The following is a 13,642-nucleotide window of genomic DNA, read 5'->3' on the forward strand; positions in this document are numbered from 1 at the left end:
TCAGCCCTGTGATTTCTTTGGAAGGACTGATGATAAAGGTGAAACTCCAGTACTTTGCCCACCTCATGCAAAGAGTTGACTCATTGGAAAAGACTCTGATGCTGGGAGGGATCAGAGGCAGGAGCAGAAAGGGACGACAGAGGATGAGATGGCTGGATGGCATCACTGAAGTCAATGTGAAGATGTAGACACACTGAGATCCAGGTGCATAATGAAGCTTAAAAATGGATGTGATCACTGAAGGGATGGTACATAAAGACAGGAGAACATGGACAGAAGATTCCTCTGTGCATTTATTACACATTATCTACTGCAAGTTTTAGGTGTTGCCATTCAGAGCATATTTGATATGATAAAACTCTCACGTAGAAGGACAGTGCCCCTCTGTAGAATCATACAAGACAGTCCTGTTTGAGGATTTCCCATGTTTAGGAGATGATAGAGGAATAAGCACGATCCACTTTGTCAACATTCAGAAAACTAAGATCATGGCATCTAGTCCCATCACTTCATGGCAAATAGATGGGGAAAAAGTGGAAGCAGTGAGAGATTTTATTTTCTTGGGCTCTAAAATCTCTGCAGAGAATGACTGCAGCCATGAAATTAAAAGACACTTGCTCCTTGGAAGAAAAGCTATGACAAACTTAGCATATTAAAAAGCAGAGACATAACTTGACTGACAATGGTCTGTCTAGTCAAAGCTATGATTTTTCCAGTCATGTATAGATGTGAGAGTTGGACCATAAAGAAGGATGAGCACCAATGCTTTCAAATTGTGGTGCTGGAGAAGACTCTTAAAAGTCCCTTGGACAGCAAGGAGATCAAATCAGTCATTCCTAAAGGAAATCAACACTGAATATTCATTGGAAGGACTGATGCTGAATCTGAAGTTCCAATACTTTGGTCTTTGGCCACCTGATTCAAAGAGCTGACTCATTGAAAAAGAGCCTGATGCTGGGAAAGATTGAGGTCAAGAGGAGAAGAGGGCAACAGAAGATGAAATGGTTGGACAATATCACTGACACTATTTCCACTGTTTCCCCATCCATTTCCCATGAAGTGATGGGACCAGATGCCATGATCTTCATTTTCTGAATGTAGAGCTTTAAGCCAACTTTTTCACTCTCCACTTTCACTTTCAAGAGGCTTTTTAGTTTCTCTTCACTTTCTGCCATAAGGGTGGTGTCATCTGCATATCTGAGGTTATTGATATTTCTCCCAGCAATCTTGATTCCAGCTTGTGCTTCCTTCAGCCCAGCGTTTTTCTCATGATGTACTCTGCATAGAAGTTAAATAAGCAGGGTGACAATATACAGCCTTGATGTACTCCTTTCATGATTTGGAACTAGTTTGTTGTTCCATGTCCAGTTCTAACTTTTGCTTCCTGACCTGCATACAGATTTCTCAAGAAGCAGGTCAGGTGGTCTGGTATTCCCATATATATAAGTGCTTCAATAAATAATGACAGACAATCTGAATGGAGAAATAGAAAGTTTTAGCAAAGAAGTGGGCTTCCTCAGTAGCTCAGCTTGTAAAGAATCTGCTTGCAATGCAAGAGACCCAGTTGGATTCCTGGGTCAGGAAGTTCCCCTGGAGAAGGGATAGGCAACCCACTCCAGTATTCTTGCCTGGAGAATCTCCATGGACAGAAGAGCCTGGTGGTCTACAGTCCATGGGGTTGCAACGAGTTGGACACAACTGAGTGACTAAGCACAGCAAAGTGTAAGATATGTACTAGACTCAAATGTTATGTATAGAACTGAAATACAATAAATGAAATAAAAATCTCACTTGATGGACTCAATAGCAGATTGGAGACTAACTTAAATCTGAAGAGTGAGCTTAAATGATTAATAAAAATTATCCAGTCTGAGATGTAGAAATAAAAAGAGATTTAAATATAAGCCAAGCCTTACACCTATGGGACAATATAAAAGACCTAATATTTGTGTCATGAAGAGTCCTAGAAGAAGAGGGGAAAGAGTGTGATGTTTTAAGCAATAGTTGAATAAATAATGAGTGAAAGCTTCACATTTTTGGTTAAAGATAAATATCTCCAGTTTGGGGGAACATGACAAACATCAATCGTAAACCCCAGTGTAAACCTCCAAAAATCTGTGCTTATACATGGCATAATCAAACAGTTGCAAACTAAAGAAGATAAATACAGCCTTGAATGCAACTGAAGTAAAATGGTGGATTTCCTGGAGGGGAACAGTATTCACATGAAGATGAATTTCTCATCAGAAACCATGGAAATGAGAAGGAACTGCCAAAATAGCTTTAAAGTGCTAGCAGAAAGCAACTGTCAACTCAGAATTCTACATCAGGAATGAAGGTGAATAAAGATACAACATGGAGAAATTTTTTTTTGGATGATGGAGCTGTTCTGTATCCTGATTCTGATGGTGATTGCACAAATATATGTGTAGTGTGTCACTTAAATGGTGTCTGACTCTTTGTGACCCTATGGAATGTAGCCTGCCAGGCTCCTCTGTCCATGGGATTCACTAGGCAGGATTACTGGAATGGGTTGCCTTTTCTTCTTCCAGGGAATCTTCCTGACTCAGGGGTCAAACTTGCCTCTCCTGCATTGGCAGGCAGGTTCTTTACCACTAGTGCCATCTCAGAGCAAATGTATACATATGTTAAAAATTTGTAACACTTCTTTTACATCGGGAGTAATTTTGCTGTATGATAATTAAAGATAAAATTAATAAAGAAAAATAATGAGTAAGAATCTAAATCCAGAAAATAAATGTATCTATAGATGATTTGATTTTAACATACTGTTTCCCTCTCACCACTATATTCTTGACCTTTCACCAAGTTTAGAAAGAGTGACATCATAGAGAATATTTAGTGAAGAGGTGATATTATGATTATTTTTGTAATTAAGTAGGATAGCTTTTCCAAAAACAATAAATTCCTAGCGGCAATTTGGAAATGATATTCAGTATTTCAGGTTTAACAGTAACTTAAAAGCTGACAACCAGTGGCTGATGAACCATACAAGGCTTGTAAGAGGGATCTCATTGATCAGTAACTTGGAAGCCATCTTGTGCTACTCACCATGGAATGAGTGGTGAGAGTGTCACGATCAGAGCTGCTAAAAACAGTGTCAGCAAGAGTGAGTTAGGAGCAACTGGTAGAATTGTTTATGTAACCCTACACTTTGACTAATAACATACTTGACTCATCCATGGTCATTTTATGGGTCACGGCAACATTTTTAAAACATTGTTCTGGAAGACCTAGGGTTTAGTATGGGTGCCGAGTAGCCTTGCTGGTGAGGCTGTGACAAGGCCAGGTAGTTGTTTCCAGCCACCACCCCAGCCTCAGCAACGCAGGCTCCAGTATTTGGTTTCTGTAAAATATTTTCTTGAAAATAGGGTTGTATTTCTAGAGGGGGAACAAGCATTGTATGGGTCATATTAAACTCTGGCCCACATAGAGGCATTCAGCCAAAAACAGGTGTACAAGTAAAAGAACCACATTCGTGAATTGCTTCTTAGAAGAACATGTGAGAGACTTTAGGAGCAGCTGGCTTCTTCAGGAAGTTCACGGACTGCTTTAAGAGAAGCCACTAAAACAGGAATAAAGAAAGAAAAGAAAATGCTGAGGAAGCCTATTGGAGAATAGTATATCCAGTGTTGAAAATCAGAGAGAAACATACAACAAAATTTTAGATTTCCTACTTGACCCGCATGCAGATGAACCCAGAGTGCAGTGTTACCTTCTGGATTCTCAGCACAAGTGCTTTGGAGCCACTTCACTGAGAATGTGAAAGAGGTTACCAAAAATGTGGGAAAAGAGAACAGAAGGGGCATGTAATGACAAGGAGAGAATAATGCGGGCCTGTGGAGGTGAACAGTTTTAAAATCACTAAAGAATACAAAGAAAAACCAGAGAAGATTTTAAAAGGTATGATTTGAGAGCTTAAAAAGGGGGAGGATGACTAAAGAGCAATGGTTCTCATGCAGCCAAAAGTGAGAGTCAGCCATGACAAGTGGGGTCTGGGCCAAAGTTTTAGACTTATCCCATCCTCACAGGAACAGGTCCATATGCCTGCCACAGGGTTAATAGATACTGCCGCAGGACCACAGTTGGTCTAAGAGACTCCCACAAAATCGGGGCTATGACCTCAGTCTCACTTCTTCTAAGTGCTTTAAAACACGAGGGCCAGGTGTGTAGCTGGGGTTTAGGGGCAGCGTCGACTCACAATAAAAAAGTCCTTTGGTCTTGCTTTTAGTAGCAGAGATAAAACATTATTTTAAGAATCTAAAAATAAGAGGTTAGCAAGGAAAAGAAGTTGTTTCTCAGGTCATGTTAACTCATGGCAAGAGGAATAGCAGGAAGTGCCAGAGAAGGCATTGACTATTTGAAGACAGACCACTATAGATTTCTCCCATCTCCAGCAAAAAAAATTCATTCAGCAAGTCAAAAGGTAACATGTCTTCAGTGTTGTGAAAGTTGAAAACTTCTAAAGCTGCTTTTCCAAGAGCTGCTGGTTACGGAGAATTTGTATTAGGGTTTACTTTCTTTGTTTGTTTATGTTTAAAAGCAAGTTTTCTGAACCCAGTAATTTTCCTTGTGGTCTAGCAGGTCAATACATGCTTTGGAAATTTTAGCAAGCATGCTTTATTTATTTTCTCAACCAACCAAAAAGCCCCTTAGGAACCATTGTAGTCTGTTGGTTAAGTATGGTTTCATTCATATGCTTCTTAAAGGTCTGTTATTTACAGACAGACAGTAATGACTTTATCTGAGCTCATCTAGTTCATTATGTCATTATATATTTAGGGCATGTCCTGCATTCAGAAAAAAATCCCTGTGAGAACCCTGTAAAGAGTGCCAAGAACCACAATAGTATTCATCAAATTTCCTGATTGCGGTGTTACATGCATTGTTTGTTTTTTTTTTTTTTTTCCTTCTTCTAAGCAAAGATTAGCAATTCATTTCTTGCTCCAGGAGTACTCAAGCAAAAACAGTTCAGATACTTGGTTTCAATTACTTTTCAGGAAACCGTCCAGAACTTGTCCTCAGCTGAACAGGTAACAGTAGAGACTTTTGGACATTGAGCAGTGTCGAGGGAGAACACAGACACAAATTTGTCACTACAAAGTAACTATCAGCTATTTGGTATCTGTGAAGTGCATTGCTTTTGGTGTCCCCAGACAGAGAAGAGATTTTAGGAACTGGGTAGTGCTCATTTCCACTTAATCTCAGCTGGGCTTCTTATAAGAGATTCTTTAAGTTTTATTTCCTTCATAACCACCATATGACCCAGCAATTCCACTCTTAGGCGTATACCCTGAGGAAACCAAAATTGAAAGAGACACATGTATCCCATTGTTCATTGCAGCACTGTTTACAATAGATAGAACATGGAAGCAACCTAGATGTCCATCGACAGGTGAATGGATAAAGAAGTTGTGGTACATATACTAAATGGAATATACTCAGCCATAAAAAGGAACATATTTGAGTCAGTTCTAATGAGGTGGATGAACCTAGAACCTATTATACTGAGTAAAGTGAGTCAGAAAGAGAAAGAAACATACCATATTCTAACGCATATATATGGAATCTAAAAAAATGGTACTGAAGAATTTATTTATAGGGCAACAGTGGAGAAATAGACATAGAGAATAGACTTATGGACATGGGGAGAAGGGAGGAGAGGGTGAGATGTATGGAAAGAGTAACATGGGAACTTACATTACCATATGTAATATAGATAGCCGAATATAGGGAATTTGCTGTATGGCTCAGGAAACTCAAACAGGTGATCTGTATCAACCTAGAGGTGTGGGATGGGGAGGCAGATGGGAGGGAGTTTCACAAGAGAGGGGATATATGTATACCTGTGGCTGATTCATGTTGAGGTTTGACAGAAAACAGCAAAATTCTGTAAAGCAATTATCCTTCAATTAAAAAAAAGAAAAAAAGAGAAAAAGGTTTTTTAAAAAAAGTTCTGGCTTATTTTTTAAAACACTGATATTCCTTATTGAACTTTTTTCCTTGTAGCTGAAGGAACGAGACTTTGGTAAAATATTTATTTTATTGGCTGTATGTTAATCTTTTGTGTATATACATCCCCAAGATACCACCCTGTGGGAAGTGAAATCTAAGGCAAACTCAGAAAAAGTGGTTATGAATGGATATGAAGGAGCCTTAAAACAGATATATGTAGATGATGGGGCAGTAAGTAAGATACACGATGCAGCCCTTTAAACCCTTGCCTATCAGGGATGTCCCCAGTGAGGGGCTCCTTAGGTTTTGGCTGCTTGCTGGGCTCCATGCCTTGCTTTGTGACACTCTTCTTTAAATGCTGTGTCACATCACCTATTATTTGTTGAATGGGGGGCATTGTCATTGACCCTTTAAAGTGAATGAACTGAAGGAGTAAATAGAAAATAGATCTTTGTCTGTTCACCACACTTCAGATTAAGATCTATTTTCTATTATTCCTTCTGTTTGGGCTTCACTCAGTTGGTAAAGAATCCACCTGCAATGCAGGAGACTCTGGTTCAATTCCTGGGTAGGGAAGATCCCCTGGAAAAGGGATAGGCTACCCACTCCAGTATTCTTGGGCTTCCCTTGTGGCTCAGCTGGTAAAGAATCTGCCTGCAATGTGGGAGACCTGGGTTTGATCCCTGGCTTGGGAAGATCCCCTGGAGAAGGGAAAATAGATCTTAATCTGAAGTCTGGTGAACAGACAAAAGCTGGTCAACAAAACTGGTGAGAATGCCTTGTAGGAGGGAGTCATAATGGCATTGACCAAAACAAAGACAGCAATGACTTCCGATTTGCAGAGGGGAGGTGTAATGCTCTAATCTTTTAGGTCCTGACCCAGCTCCTCAAAGCTATGCTAACATGTGTTCAAATACATATTTTAAATAACAAACGTGAAGGGGGCATGAGCAAGTGTGAGGGTCTTGAGGACGATAGATGCTTAATTTTCCATTTTCTACATTTTTCTTTTGTTTCAGACAATTCCAGACTCCATTCCCAATTTTTTTTCTCTCTATGTGCAAAAACGAAGGCTTTGTGCACTCTGTTGCTATGGAAACAGGAGAGAGAGAAACAGTTTATGTATTTCAAAAGCTGTCAGCCTATATGCTGTGGATTTTGATAACTAAACCTACATGTGAACCATCTTTTCTCTACTCCCAACGCCCAACACTATAACGTTTATTTTATTTTATACATGTGTGTATATGTTGCTTGAGAAAATTAAAGATCTATTTATTTATCTGTGGTGCAATCCATTTTATATTTAATTTAATGTCCAGGGGACAGAGAGAGGCTTTGGTGATGCAGTTAGAGAAATATAAAACTGTTCTTAATAAATGCTTACTAAATCAGAATGAAGACAGAGTTAGCAGGCATCACAACTCAATCTATTGGCAAAATAAAAAAGATTGAAGCTCTATTAATTTTAAAACAGATCTGAACCTTGCTTGGCTTATATTTCATATAAATGTAATGTCTGCTATACCCTCTTCAGCTCTCTAATAAAAGAGCTATTTTGAAATTACAAAATACACTGTGTTCTCCCCAAGAGAACCCAGTTCAATAGCTTATTGATTTTCCCTGGCATCCTTACTCCGGTGTGAAGGGGTTTCTGGGCTCCTGGACCTGGAAGGCGAGAGTTTGTTTGTAATTGATTCAGATTCTGTTCAGCAGAGCACTCCCCACCACCCCTAACCAATGAATAGTCTTTATGATGGTCCAGCCCATTAAGTGCTGGCCTTCCTACTATTCTCAGTTGCTTTCCAGCACTTCCTAATATTTTCAAGAAAATGACTGCCATTGTAAGGTCATTTTTATCAAGTTTAGATGATGCAGTTAAGTGGACCAGGAAAAATACTTAAGAACTTCGACCTTCAAATCTAGAGTACACTCCAGTAGCTAAAGGGTCTGTTGGGCTCTCTGCTCTAAGGCCCGCTTTCCTAGTCTTTAGAACTAGATGATTCACTTGAGTCTGAAAATCAGGTCCTTGTCTAAAAGTGTCTGTTTTTTCCCCTTCATGAAGACATACTAGCAATAATTGATCTAAGTGTGTATAAAGGATAAGTGAAAGATGAATGGGAAAATGAAGTTAGTGATGCTCCCTGCTGTCTTTTTTTTTTTTTTTAACAAGAAAATGGAATGTCTTTGATCTTAACACACACATGCACACACACACACACACACACAGACACATACACACACACACACCTCCTAAGTTCAAAATCTTTTCATCACAGTGTTTCAGAGTTGTAGTAACTTAGTCTCCTTGTCCAGTGTAGTTACTTCCCCAGTAAATGATAATGGTTACAGAAAGATTAGTAGGACTCTCCAAAGTAAATTATTTTGTTATTCTTAATAACCATAGACATATAGTCCTTTCTCCTCTAAGAAACTTGAAGTATCCAATTGACCTTATCTCAAAAATACCGTTTCTGAGACGTGATACACTTTAAATTTCCATTAAATTGCTGGGGGTAAATAAAACCCAGAGATATAAAATAGCCCCAGCAAGACATTTGTCAAATTGTCTGTAATTATTTACAGGTAAAATAGAAAAACAAAATCTGACTGATTAAATCTTAAGTATGTAAATTATAGTATCTCCATTAATTTGGAGAAAGGTTTTTACAAAGTGTCAAGAGATTCTGTCTCTGTGGCTTTGTCCTGCTCACAGATTTTGCCAGCTACTTAGATCAGAGTATTAAATGCATGATTATCAAATTTTCAAATGGTATATTTTATGCTATAAGAAATTGAAAATATACTGTAGCATCTGATTTCAAAAAGATACTATCTTGGGACAGTGGCTAGAGCCAACAAAGTTAAGTTTAGTAATAATGCACGTGCCTAATCTTTGATTTTTTTTAAAAATAGAAACGTCTGTGAAAGAACATCTAGGGAAAGATGTAAATATTATTTTTATAGATTTTAATAACAATAAAAGTATGAATTTGTCTTGTGTTCAGTTCAGTCACTCAGTCATGTCTGACTCTTTGTGACCCCATAAATCGCAGCACGCCAGGCCTCCCTGTCCATCACCAACTCCTGGAGTTCACTCAAACTCATGTCCATCGAGTCGGTGATACCACACAGCCATCTCATCCTCTGTCGTCCCCTTCTCCTCCTGCCTTCTAAAAAGAGGAAAATGGCTTGGGCATAATTATGATATTCTGAATAAAGAAAGTGTTAGTTTCTCTGTAATCTAGCTGGTCAAACATTCTCTAATAGGCTCACCCCACTGATCTTGAGAATCACCTACAGATACAGAATCTCCTGGGGAAGAGACTCAGGCGGTGCACTAAGCGCAGGCGGCTGCGACTAAGCGTGGCCGAGAGGAGCTACCCCACGTCTGAGGTCAGGGGCAGAAGTCGGGAGGACCCCATGCCCGAAGGGCGGTGGCCAAGAGGAGCTACCCCGTGTCCGAGGTCAGGGGCAGTGACGAGAGGAGTTACCCAGCATCTGAGGTCAGGGGCGGCAGCAGGGAGGAGCAACCCCACGCCCGAGGCCAGGGGCGGCAGCCTGGAGGACCAACCAAGGATCGTGGCTGCGCGGGCAGGCGCAGGAGGGCCTAGAGGAGCTGTCCCACGGTGAAGGTCAGGAAGGGCGGCGGTGAGGGGATAAGCCTTGTCCAAGCTAAGGAGCGGTGGCTGCGCTTTGCTGGGGTAGCCGTGAAGAGATACCCCACGCCCAAGGTAAGAGAAACCCGAGTAAGACGGTAGGTGTTGCAAGAGGGCATCAGAGGGCAAACACACTGAAACCATACTCACAGAAAACTAGTCAATCTAATCACACTAGGACCACAGCCTTGTCTAACTCAATGAAACTAAGCCATGCCCGTGGGGCAACCCAAGATGGTCGGGTCATGGTGGAGAGATCTGACAGAATGTGGTCCACTGGAGAAGGGAATGGCAAACCACTTCAGTATTCTTGCCTTGAGAACCCCATGAACAGTACAAAAAGACAAAATGATAGGATACTGAAAGAGGAACTCCCCAGGTCAGTAGGTGCCCAATATGCTACTGGAGATCAGTGGAGAAATAACTCCAGAAAGAATGAAGGGATGGAGCCAAAGCAAAAACAATACCCAGCTGTGGATGTGACTGGTGATAGAAGCAAGGTCTGATGCTGTAAAGAGCAATATTGCACAGGAACCTGGAATGTCAGGTCCATGAATCAAGGCAAATTGGAAGTGGTCAAACAAGAGATGGCAAGAGTGAATGTCGACATTCTAGGAATCAGCGAACTGAAATGGACTGGAATGGGTGAATTTAACTCAGATGATGATTATATCTACTACTGCAGGTAGGAGCCCCTCAGAAGAAATGGAGTGGCCATCATGGTCAACAAAAGAGTCTGAAATGCAGTACTTGCATGCAGTCTCAAAAACGACAGAATGATCTCTGTTTATTTCCAAGGCAAAACCATTCAATATCACAGCAATCCAAGTCTATGCCCCAACCAGTAACGCTGAAGAAGCTGAAGTTTAACGGTTCTATGAAGACCTACAAGACCTTTTAGAACTAACACCCAAAAAAGATGTCCTTTTCATTATAGGGGACTGGAATGCAAAAGTAGGAAGTCAAGAAACACCTGGAGTAACAGGCAAATTTGGCCTTGGAATATGGAATGAAGCAGGGCAAAGACTAATAGAGTTTTGCCAAGAAAATGCACTGATCATAACAAACACCCTTTTCCAACAACACAAGAGAAGACTCTACACATGGACATCACCAAATGGTCAACACCGAAATCAGATTGATTATATTCTTTGCAGCCAAAGATGGAGAAGCTCTATACAGTCAGCAAAACAAGACCAGGAGCTGACTGTGGCTCAGATCATGAACTCCTTATTGCCAAATTCAGACTTAAATTGAAGAAAGTAGGGAAAACCACTAGACCATACAGGTATGACCTAAATCAAATCCCTTATGATTATACAGTGGAAGTGAGAAATAGATTTAAGGGCCTAGATCTGATACATAGAGTGCCTGATGAACTATGGACTGAGGTTCGTGACATTGTACAGGAGACAGGGATCAAGATCATCCCCTTGGAAAAAAAAATGCAAAAAAGCAAAATGGCTGTCTGGGGAGGCCTTACAAATACTGTGAAAAGAAGAGAAGCGAAAAGCAAAGGAAAGATATAAGCATCTGAATGCAGAGTTTCAAAGAAGAGCAAGAAGAGATAAGAAAGCCTTCTTCAGTGATCAATGCAAAGAAATAGAGAACAACAACAGAATGGGAAAGACTAGAGATCTCTTCAAGAAAATTAGAGATACCAAGGGAACATTTCCTGCAAAGATGGGCTCGATAAAGGACAGAAATGGTATGGACCTAACAGAAGCAGAAGATATTAAGAAGAGATGGCAAGAATACACAGAAGAACTGTACAAAAAAGATCTTCACAACCCAGATAATCACGATGGTGTGATCACTGACCTAGAGCAGACATCCTGGAATGTGAAGTCAAGTGGGCCTTAGGAAGCATCACTACGAACAAAGCTAGTGGGGGTGATGGAATTCCAGTTGAGCTATTTCAAATCCTGAAAGATGCTGCTGTGAAAGTGCTGCACTCAATATGCCAGCAAATTTGGAAAACTCAGCAGTGGCCACAGGACTGGAAAAGGTCAGTTTTCATTCCAATCCCAAAGAAAGGCAATGCCAAAGAATGCTCAAACTACCACACAATTGCACTCGTCTCACACGCTAGTAAAGTAATGCTCAAAATTCTCCAAGCCAGGCTTCAGCAATATGTGAACCGTGAACTTCCTGATGTTCAAGCTGGTTTTAGAAAAGGCAGAGGAACCAGAGATCATATTGCCAACATCTGCTGGATCATGGAAAAAGCAAGAGAGTTCCAGAAAAACATCTATTTCTGCTTTATTGACTATGCCAAAGCCTTTGACTGTGTGGATCACAATAAACTGTGGAAAATTCTGAAAGAGATGGGAATACCAGACCACTTGCTCTGCCTCTTAAGAAATTTGTATGCAGGTCAGGAAGCAACAGTTAGAATTGGACATGGAATAATAGACTGGTTCCAAATAGGAAAAGGAGTTCGTCAAGGCTGTATATTGTCACCCTGCTTATTTAACTTCTATGCAGAGTACATCATGAGAAACAATGGACTGGAAGAAACACAAGCTGGAATCAAGATTGCCGGGAGAAATATCAATAACCTCAGATATGCAGATGACACCACCCTTATGGCAGAAAGTGAAGAGAAACTAAAAAGCCTCTTGAAAGTGAAAGTGGAGAGTGAAAAAGTTGGCTTAAAGCTCTACATTCAGAAAATGAAGATCATGGCATCTGGTCCCATCACTTCATGGGAAATAGATGGGCAAACAGTGGAAACAGTGTCAGACTTTATTTTTCTGGGCTCCAAAATCACTACAGATGGTGACTGCAGCCATGAAAGTAAAAGATGCTTACTCCTTGGAAGGAAAGTTATGACCAACCTACATAGCATATTCAAAAGCAGAGACATTACTTTGCCCACAAAGGTCCATCTAGTCAAGGCTATGGTTTTTCCAGTAGTCATGTATGGATGTGATAGTTGGACTGTGAAGAAGGCTGAGCACCGAAGAATTGATGCTTTTGAACTGTGGTGTTGGAGAAGACTCTTGAGAGTCCCTTGGACTGCAAGGAGATCCAACCAGTCCATTCTGAAGGAGATCAGCCCTGGGATTTCTTTGGAAGGAATGATGCTAAAGCTGAAACTCCAGTACTATGGCCACCTGATGTGAAGAGTTGACTCATTGGAAAAGACTCTGATGCTGGGAGGGATTGGGGGCAGGAGGAGAAGGGGACGACAGAGGATGAGATGGCTGGATGGCATCACTGACTCGATGGATGTGAGTCTGAGTGTACTCCGGGAGTTGGTGATGGACAGGGAGGCCTAGCGTGCTGCGATTCATGGGGTCGCAAAGAGTGGGACATGACTGAGTGACTGAACTGAACTGATACCAGAAATGGGAGGAGAGTTCAGGAGGAATTAAAGCCTGTTCCATGGTGAATATCTGATAGAGCTGGTGATGCTCACCCTAGACAAAGGAGACCAAGGGAAGACTGATAGTTGTCCTCACTGTTTCCTCAGAGACAAAATTAGGACTGATGTTTTGAAGTTACAGAGGCCAGATTTTTGTGTGACATAACTTTAAAAAAAATATTTATGTGTTTTTATCTGTATTTGGCTGTGCCTGGTCTTAGTTGCCGCATGTGGGATCTTTTTTTTTTCCTTTTTAGTTGTGTCTTGCAGGATCTTTAGTTGCAGCATCTGAACACTTGCTTATAGCTTGTAGCATCTAGTTCCCTATGAGGGATCAAACCTGGACCACCTGCATTGGGCATGTGGAGTCTTAACCACTGGACTACCAGGGAAGTCCCTGTGGAATACATTAAAAACTTTTTAAACAATCTTAGTACTCCAAAGAGAAATGTTATGCTTCTGTGGATAGTGAGTGCTCCATGGCTGGATCCAATTTTCAAATGGGTAATTAAATTATTTAGCCTTTGATGTCAATTCTGAATTTCATCTATAACACTGTGATTATAGAATTTGCTCCAGAACACATGATAGTTATCCCTGGCACAAAATAATTAAATATATAATGGAATGATACATT

The 13,642-nt window shown here is 40.6% G+C and overlaps 1 long non-coding RNA gene across 1 annotated transcript in view; it reads left to right on the forward strand.

Annotated features, from left to right (window-relative positions):
• The window catches only part of LOC123330748, a 33,454-nt gene extending 26,194 nt beyond the window's left edge, over positions 1 to 7,260 (forward strand). Inside the window, exon 2 of the long non-coding RNA XR_006546844.2 lies at positions 6,996 to 7,260. This is a non-coding gene — a long non-coding RNA (uncharacterized LOC123330748). The remainder of the gene's footprint in view (positions 1 to 6,995) is intronic.
• Positions 7,261 to 13,642: the final 6,382 nt, after the last annotated feature.

The sequence above is a fragment of the Bubalus bubalis genome, chromosome 20 (assembly GCF_019923935.1).
Source record: "Bubalus bubalis isolate 160015118507 breed Murrah chromosome 20, NDDB_SH_1, whole genome shotgun sequence".
NCBI classification, from domain to species: domain Eukaryota; kingdom Metazoa; phylum Chordata; class Mammalia; order Artiodactyla; family Bovidae; genus Bubalus; species Bubalus bubalis.